Source organism: Microcebus murinus, chromosome 21, assembly GCF_040939455.1.
Source record: "Microcebus murinus isolate Inina chromosome 21, M.murinus_Inina_mat1.0, whole genome shotgun sequence".
Classification (NCBI taxonomy): Eukaryota; Metazoa; Chordata; class Mammalia; order Primates; family Cheirogaleidae; genus Microcebus; species Microcebus murinus.
Genome location: NC_134124.1, coordinates 10869025 through 10878477, shown reverse-complemented (window position 1 = coordinate 10878477; position 9453 = coordinate 10869025). Strand labels below are relative to the sequence as shown.

Below are 9453 nucleotides of genomic sequence, written 5' to 3'. Positions count from 1 at the left end.
CAGCCAGAAAACGGAATTTGGCTCAAAGGGTTTAACCGAAAAGATGTAAATGAAGGAATCATTGGTAAGGTCAATGGAGCCAATGGGTGGTGTTGAAGCTTCAGCGAGTAGCAGCAGCAAGAAGATATTTCCACCCCTGAGCCAATAAGAGAGGGGAGTAGAGAGTATGTGAGAGCCCCGTGGGGGCTGGAGCTAGGAAGCGAGGCTGTCCGGAGGGGGCTGGGCTCTTGGAGTATGGCCAGATGGCAGCAGTGAGACAGAGGGGAGTGGGGACAACACAATCCAGCCCCTCTCCTTTTCTGCCCCTCATCTCCTGCTTCCATGGGCCACACCCAGCCACAAAGCTGGCAGGTGAGGGAGCCCAGGTGAAGCAATCTGTGGATCAGCCTCCTGAGGTGCAGGGAAGGGTGGGGAGCGGATGGGTCAGGGAAGGGAGGCTTGCAGTGGGCAAATGGAAAGTAACCAGGTCTGGTGTTAAAAGTGAGCAGATTTAACATTTACTCAAGACTATCTTTTTAAAGACAATCCAGTTCTGTCCATGAGACTTTGGGTGTTGGCAGCGGGTGGTATATGGTTTAATTTACTGTGAAGAAGCACTCTGGTCTTCTGAGTGATCTGGTTTGCTCAGAGACACGTGCTGGGACTGATGCATGAGAACTCGACTGATGTGATGGAGTCATGAGAAGTTTAAGCTAGAAGGGGCTGTGTACAGAGCATGGAACTCGGCCACTGCTCTTCAGAGGTAGGAGAAATGCGGCTCATGGTGAGCCTCCCTCTGTCCCTCCCTCCCTCCCTCCCTTCTTCCTTCCATTGCGTACCACGTACTAGCCACTATGCTGATGATGCGAATGCAACAGCAAACACAACAAAATCCTGCTCTCATGGCGCTTACATTCTAGCAGGAGAGAGGGGCACCAAATGTCAATAACAAAAACGTGTATGGTAGGTCAGAGGGGGCTCATGCTATGAAAAGAAATACGGCAAGATAACGAGCGAGAGAGCAAAGGAGGACACAGGTGGGGTTTGCCCTCCGTGCGGTAGACGTGGAAGACCTGTCTGGTGCCATTTGAGCAGGGACTTGATGGAGATGAGGGCTGAGCCACATGGACGCCCAGGGCAGGAGCATGCCAGGCGGAAGGGACGGGAAGTGAAGGGTCCTGGGAAGCGTCCTTGGTGCCAAGGTCAATGGGAGAGGGTCAGGGTGACAGGGTTGCTCAGCGAGCCCTCCGAGGCCAGGCAGGAGGAGCCTGGCAGGCTCGGTGGCACGTTGCGTTTTGTTCTCAGGGTGATGGGAAGCACTGAGCAGAGCAGCGACGTGATGGGACTTAGGTTTTAATAAGGTCCCCCGGCCGCCGTGAGAGAGTTGGCTCACAGAGGCAAGGGCAGTGGCAGAGAGACCAGGGAAGGAGGATTGGGGCTGCAGGGAGGTGAGAAGTCATCAGATCCTGGGCATAACTGAACTCGGAGCAGGCAGGATCTGTGCAGGGAGGAGACGGAGGGGAACCAGGCAGAGGAGTCAAAGATGACCCCAAGCTTTGGGCTTAAGGATTAGGAAAGGTGGAGCCGACGTTCCTGAGCTGGGAAAAAGCTGGGAAAGGGGGGGTATTGGTGGAGCAGGGGTATAAACGGGAATGAGGGAGGGACTTGTGGAGTTTCAGAGGCCTATTAGCTGTCTGTGCAAAAAAACATATAAGAATACACACAGATACATTCATAGATCCACATTCCCCTGTGTGTGATGCAGCTCGGGACAGGAGCTGACACTTGAGGAACAAATTTGGAGATGATATCTAAAGTCGTGAGAGTGTGACGTCATCCACGGAGCAAGTGTGGCTATAAAAGAGGACAATACTGAGCCTGGAGCCCTGAAACGCACCAATAATAAAATCTTAACATTTGTGAATTTTTAATATTACTTTTATAACTAACATGTGTTCAGCACTATGGGCCAGGCACAGTGTTAAGCACTTCACATACATTATCTTATTTAATTCTCATAACAACTCGGTGAGAAAGTTACTATTATCCCCATTTTGCGGATGGTAAAACTGAGGCCCAGAGGGATTCACCAGTCTGCTCAAGCAACGCAGTTAACGTGTGGCGGAGCTGGGAAGTGAGCCCGGGTGATCTGACTCCAGATGAAGCGGCAAGCCCGAGCTTACATAGCAGGTCTGTGGCAGAAGATGACTGATAAGCTTCTCGCAGTGCTGCGCTGCCTCTGCTGATTAAGTTTTTTCACTTCCACGCAGAGTCACTCAAAAGCACAGAATGACACTGGGACAGAGGGCAGCCAGATAGCAAGTTGACAGGTTTCCCGATTCGATCTCATCTCTTCCTCCAACATAATGAGGATTCTGAATCCTGTGTCTTTAGCCCGCTGCTCTGGCACTTGGTAGAGGGCCTTGCTCACGGTCGCCGCTCCATCCTGGGGGACTGACCAACTGGAAGGGCTCTGGGGCTTAGCTGGCTCATCCTGGTGGAGGGGCGGAGTGAGAAGGGAAGCCACGTCCACGTGGCTGGGATTGTAAATGAGCGCTCGGAAGACAAACTCGCCTTTTTGAAGTCACACAAGACGGAGGACTTCCTAGCCGCATCTGTGACACACTGTCGTGTCTAGGAGAGTGAACCGCGACAATGGACGTGAACTGGAAGGTGGCCAGCGTCCATCCTGGGGGTCACGTTTATGATGACCTCTCTCGGGCCCTGGACGTCTCTGTCCCCATCAGGGACGTGGCATCTTGCTGTATCTTGTGCGTAAGCAGCAGCTCGGATCGCATGGCGTTGGCTTTCCACCGCTAGCCTTCAGAGATGTGGCAAAACCATAATTGGAACCTTTCAGCGAGCTATTTGGATAAACAGACTGTCAGTTCTCGGTTATAAATAAACTGCTATCAGCCAGCTGAAAAAGACAAAATAACAGCAATGTACCAAAATGCAAAGGGACGCACACCTCGGAACGCCGAGCTGTCCAAGACCAGTTGCGTAATCTGTAACTTCCACTACCTCCATTTCCCAAATTGCTCAGGGAGCAGAGTGCAAGGAAAATAGCGCAGGCTTTGTGGTCAGCCACGGTCGGGGGTCTGAATTCTGTCTCCGATGTCCTTTAGCAGTGGCCTTGGGCAAGGTGTTTAATTCTTTAGAACCTCATCATCCTCACTCATAAAGTGGGGACAGAAGGGCATCGGTCCTAGTTCCTAGGGTTGCCCTGAGAATATAAACAGAACCGGGAGCCAGCACAGGAACTGGGACATGATGGTACCCAGTGAACGATAGGTCTGGCTGTGCCCAGGTCTCTGGGATATAAACCAGAAGTCTAAGAGAGGGAGTTGCTGCTTCCAAGATGAATGTTGAGTGAGATGAAACTAAAATGCTTTTAAAAACCTAACTGCTCAACCGTTATTAACAACAGTGAGAATAGTTAACATTGATTCAATGTTTGCTGTGTGCCTGGCATGGCCACAGGTAGTTTATATGTATTTCATGTCAGGTTAGAAAGCCATGGCTCAGACAGGCTGAGTGTCTGATTCAGGGTCAGACGGCTGGGAAAAGCGAAAGCAGGGGTTCAATCCCAGGGATGTCTAACTCCAGGGCCCGACCCCCCTAACCACTGCACTCACTGCCTGTATCCCAGCGGATGTGCAGTAGCCACTCTGAGAGGGGAGAGGCCAGGGTGCTCTGAGACAGTGAAGATGCATTGCTTGTGCTGATGGGTCTCATGAGAAATTCACACAAATTAATAAAAAAAAGCACATTTGAGATACCTATGAGGGTCTGAGCCAGGGGCAGCAAACAAGTAAATCGAGGAGCTCTTTCAGTGGCTCCACAGGCTATTTCTAACATTTAAGATCAGGAAGTTTCACTTTAAAAAATCCATGTTTCTTTCTTCCTTGCCTTCCAAAGTTCCGTCATCTAGAAAAACTGACCCGAATAACACGTGGCTTTTTTTTGTTGTTGTTGTTTTTTTGCACATCTTATATTTTCCTGGTTAGAGCTGGAACCCATACTACTGAAGTATCCCAAGAATGGAAAAACAAGCACCACATATACTCACCAGCAAACTGGTATTAGCTGAGTAACACGTGGCTTTGATGAACTGGAGCCGCTGCTGCCTGCAGCTCAGGTGTGTGTGCCCGAGCTTGCCCGCGTCCCAGAACTCCGTCTCTTTGGCCTGCGAACCTCGCTTGTGTGTACACCTCGCCTGACCCCGTGGGTATCTGAAGAGTGACCTCCTGTGGAGGCTCACGGACAGGACTCGGGCACAGTTCAGGCTGCAGTTAGCAGAGCGGGGGTCCCTGCCCGGTAAGTGCCAACACTGCAGACAGGGAGGAGAACCTGGACCCCGTGCACACCTGGGCTGTCTGCACCCCGGGGCGTCAGTCTGCCGCTGGGTCAGCGGGGCTGTGCGCTGATTGGCTCCCCGCCCACCACGTGGCCTCCTGGCCGCCCAATGCCTGTTCTCCTTCCCGCCCTCCTTGCTGGCCATTGGTCCTCAGTTCCTGTCTCTCCCTTTCACAGCATTCCTACTCACCTCTCGCCACCCATTGTTTTTACTGTGGGCTTCCTGCTAAAGGTGTTCTGCAAGGTTGGTTGGTGTGGTGGTGGTGGTGGTGGTGGTGGTGTTTTTCTTGTTTAAACATACCTTGTTTTCAGCTTTCCACAGTAGTTCCCCAAGTCCACGAGAGAGCAGGGTGCTAGCAAGACACCAAAATGAATATGCCCCCCTTTGAGCCTTTTGTTGAAAAGTTTAGTGCTAGACAGGTGTAAAGAGAAATAGAAGAAAATATCTTTTCCGTATTGCACTTCGCAATCTTCACGGCATTGCCACAGCGACTATCTAGTTTGATCCTCCAAACAGCCCGGGGAAGTGGGCAGAGTAGAGGAATCGTGCATCATTCTTCAGAGGGGGACTTCAGAGCAAAATACTCTTTCAGTGGGCAGTGGGCAAGAGAATGGGGGCTACTGCCCAGCCTGACCCAGAAAGAAGCACCACAGGCACAGCTCAGCTCTTGCCTAACCACAGGTAGTCGACTGCCTTATCTCAGACCTTTGCTCGGGAAGAACTGAAACACCAGTGCCAGGGATCTACTCGTTAGACTGCCCTTCCTCCCTTCTTGCCTCCTTTCCTTCCTTCCACAAATGGCTACTGAGCACCCACTGTGTGCCAAGCACTGCGCTAAACCCAGTCCACACGATAATGTCGTGTGAATGATGCCAAGAGAAGGCAGCCTCAACACCGTGATAATGCCACCTTGTACTTGCTTGGCTGGCTCTTTAGGATTTTCAAAGCCATTTGGCAGCAGCCCTGTGTGCTGAGTGTGCACCCATTTTACAGACAGAATTTAAGCTCTGAAAAGCAAAGCAAAGCAACGTACAACTGAAAAGCTATAGAGCCAAGACTCAAACCGAGGTCTTAACACATTGGGTCCAATGCTCTTTTCACTACTGGTACTACTAACCTGGCGTACAGTGGGTGCTCAATAAATGCTTGCTGAGCATTAATTAACTTCACCTTGCCACTCAGAATTACTGCAGACATCTAACATAACATTATTCCTTCAAGGCCAAGAAAACAGGCCTCTCAGGAGTCTTTCAAACCTGTTGCTCTGTAAAAGCCAACAACGCCTGAAACTATTATTTTCACCTAAAGCAACATATGAAGCTAGAAAGATATAAAAACAAACAGCTTTGCTGAGGCAGATAACTGCAGATAAAGCTTTTTTCTTAGGTTTGTTGACATTCTTCTTTGCCCAAGGACAATCTGTTAAGAAGGAAATATTTTTCCCTATCTACTTCAAACCAAATTCCAGACCCAAAGTCCAATATTGGGTAGTAAGTAGCAAAGCACTTGCTTAACCTTCTCATGGTCCCTTTCTGTAGGTGAGTTTCCAAGTCTCTTGTGACAAGGGTCCAAAGAGTCTCCTCTTCAGTTTTTCTTCTGTTTTGCAATTTGGTGAGGCTAGAGGGTACATGGGGAGCTGTCTGATAGGAAAACTTTGGCTTGACTTGCTTCACATATCAGAAAAGAAACACGAGTGAGTGACTCAAGACCCAATTCTGTGGTTTGAGCTCTCTCTGTTGGAGGCCTGGCTGTCCACACCCCTCTTGGAAATGTCCAAGAGCATCTGTCACCTGCCAGGGCTCTAATCTTGTCCACTGCTCCCTGCAGAGAGCAGGCGGAGTCTGTTCTGTCTCTGGAAAGGGCAACCTGGATGCTGGCAGGGAACAGAGGTGCTGTCTGGCTCACCCAATTCACAGCTGCCTCATGCCTTCTCCACCACTTGGCCCTCCCTGCCCATACCCTGGCCAGCCACATCTCCAGCGCTCCCAGAACCAGTGGTGAGGGAAGGGACAGGCAAGAGCATGGATCCTGTGAAATGTAGGACATGGGGCTATAGGACAGCCAAGCTCTCACTGCTCCCTAACCCTCTGGCCAATTGCCTTTCCCATTCTTGTTTCCTCCGGTCTGTTTCTCTCTCCTGTTCAGATCAGCCAGGGCTTCTCCAAGTGTCCTCTCTGGAGCAGTAGCATCAGCACCGGCTGTGAATTTGTCAGAAATGCAAATTCTCAGGCCCCAGCCCACTGTCTCTCTCGGGTGGGGCTCGGCAACCACGCAAGTCATTTCCTGCTAGCTGTTACTCTTCTGCATCTCCTCACAGCTGTCTGTCTCTTCATATTTAAATCAATGGACAAAGATTTGGGGATCATACTAATAGATATAGAAGCTTCAATCTATGATCTTTGAGATGAGGTCAGAATAAATGTCAACCTCATGGACTCTGATATCAGATGGCTCTAGGTTCAAATCCACCACCTGCTAGCTTGTAGGGTCTTAGGCGAGTTATTCACACCTTCTGGACACTGTCCACAATGCGTGGATAAGAATATCGAGGTTGCAGGGTTGTTATGAAAATGAAGTGAGACAGCATGTATGAAGTGCTTGTAACATACAGGAGACATTCACATCTTCCTCTTCACCCCATCTCAGGTAAAACCACAATAAAAATGCACACACCTGTACCTTGGTGTTCCTCCTTGCCTCTCCCAAGGCTTATCAAGGACAGCAAGGGATCTCCTGAGGCCAAAAGAACAAATTCTCTGTCTGTTGTCCAAGCAAGGTGGCCAGCCTCTATCCTAAGGGTGAAAACATGACCAGTATAAATGTTAGAACCTAGTCCTTTTATTCTAATGATGTGGTGACTGGTTTTAGAAGAGGGTGGAAGTTGGCATTAAATACAGAGAATGGAGATTCATTGTTCACGAATTTGTTAGCATTCATTCAAAACTATCTGACAGAAAGAAAGTGACAGATAACTTATCAGATGAACCCTACGATTTTGGCATCTAAGAAGGAGCAGGGGAGTTCAAAGATGTTTCCATAGTCTGGACAAAACATCCCTTAAAAATATCCTATTCCCTTTGTGCTGCGTCTGTACTAATAGTTGAACATTTGTTAACTGCTTCCTCTGTGCCTGATTCTAAGCCATTAAATGGTGTCTTTGCACACCATTCTGAGGTGTGCTGAATCCTCAGAAGTAATTCCTGTTACCCCCCGCCCCATATATAAAGATGGGAAAATTGAGATTCAGAAGCTAAAGGCCATGTACCTGAGATCAGCATGACCTGGATTCTGAGGTCCTGCTCCAGACTGTGTGGTATGAACCACTTCACTTCCAATTGCTAATTCAGTTTTGCAGGTAGCTGTATACAAGAGAGTGAATCTCCTGGGTATTGGAAACCAGTATTCTACCCTTTGGAAAGTTTTGTGCAACCCCCCCCCTCCACAAATCAGGCAATTGGCATTCTGATTTATAAATATTTCTCTTGTTAGTTTCCTTTTGAGTCAGTGCCTGGGAGCTTGATAAACTCAGGGACAGCTGATTGAATGGAGCTTTATAAGCTGCGAAGGTGAAGTCTAGGTCCTGTCCTGAGCTTACCTCACCAAGGAATTGCCTACCAAGCAGCCCTGCTGGAGGCAGCCAGCCAGCCAGCCAGCCAGTTGTCGTCTTTGATAACCACTCTAAATGCAGTATGATTCAATCAGAGCTCGCATACCATAGACAGCTCAGAGAAAAATTTGAGATGATTATGTTGGAAGGAGCAAGATTCTAGGAGCTTTAAGGATATAGTGGAGGTAAATGCAGCCAGAAATTCTAAGTTAACAATGACAAATAGGATTCATTTTGTGTGACAAATCTAATTAATTAGTGGTAGTGATGGCCTGGGGCCCCTTCTGGGTGGTAAGGTAGAAAATGTCATGATTGATTAGCAATGTCTTGTGTGATCACAGGAGTTGGCCATGGGGCCCGTGGGTCACACATTTACCCACTCTTCTCTGACTGCTAGGATCTCAGTTGATACTGATGATTATATTGAACATAGTATCCGATTACATTTGGATAGAAAATAACATGTTTTGAAAAATACTTATCAATTATTAATATAACTTCTATGAAATCATTTCGCTACGGGCAGATTCCTACTGGTACATGTGCAAACTTATAATTACTTTTTCAGTACATCTGCCCTCAGAGATTAGTTTCCACCTCAGCATGGTAAAAAGAAAAAGAAAAAAATTCTTCCAGTGTAAGAAATTTGGGAGTTCATGTGGAGTCTGAATTTTCTTGTGAACAGAAGTAGGTGTTGCTTTTGGGACATGGATCTGTTTACTCAAAATCACAAGTTAAACATTTTAAGGGAGTAAAAAAGAAAATCACAGTTTGTTTTATTATAAATGTTGTAATAAGAGACATGTCTATTCCCGAAATTGGAAATGTAAGTAATTTGACTCCCAATATTGCACTTGAACTGTCATTATTTGCAAATGATTTAATTGTGTACACAGCACTTTTTAAATTTACATATAGGCTATTAAAATTAATAACTGAATTCAGTAAGATTGGTGGATACCATGTCAGTATACAAAAACAATTGTATTTCTATATGCCAAGGATAATTACACAATGAAATTTTTAAAATACCATATATAATAGCATCAAACAGGCATAAAATAGGTAGGGGTAAATCTAGTGAAAGATGTATAAGACTTCTGTTCCAAAGACTACAAAACATTACTGAAAAAAATTAAAACCTAAATAAAAGAAGGTCTCTACCACGTTCATTGATTAGAAGACTCAGTATCTTTCCCCAAAAAATTGGTCCATAGACTCAATGCAGTCTGAATTGAAATCTCAAAAGGGGTGTGTGTGTGTGTGTGTGTGTGTGTGTGTGTGTGTGTGTGTGTAAAATGTGTCAACTCATTAGTGAAGACAACTTTGAAGAAGAAGTAACCAGGAAGTGTTGGACTACCAAATCCTAAGATTTGTTACAAAGCTACATAATTAAGAAAATGCAATGATGGTATGAGAACAGATAAATAAACCAAATGGATTAAAATCCAGAGAAGTCCCCCACATGTATGATCACCAGATTTCTGACAATACTGTTATTACTTTG

At 47.1% G+C, this 9453-nt stretch overlaps 1 long non-coding RNA gene across 1 annotated transcript; it reads right to left on the bottom strand.

The window, feature by feature from the left end:
* Nucleotides 1–1889: 1889 nt before the first annotated feature.
* Nucleotides 1890–4448, bottom strand: LOC142863097 (uncharacterized). Its single transcript, XR_012913973.1, has 2 exons — nt 4052–4448; nt 1890–2843 (listed from the first exon to the last, which is right to left on the bottom strand). It is a non-coding gene; the product is annotated as an uncharacterized LOC142863097 (long non-coding RNA).
* Between the last annotated feature and the right edge of the window lie 5005 nt (nt 4449–9453).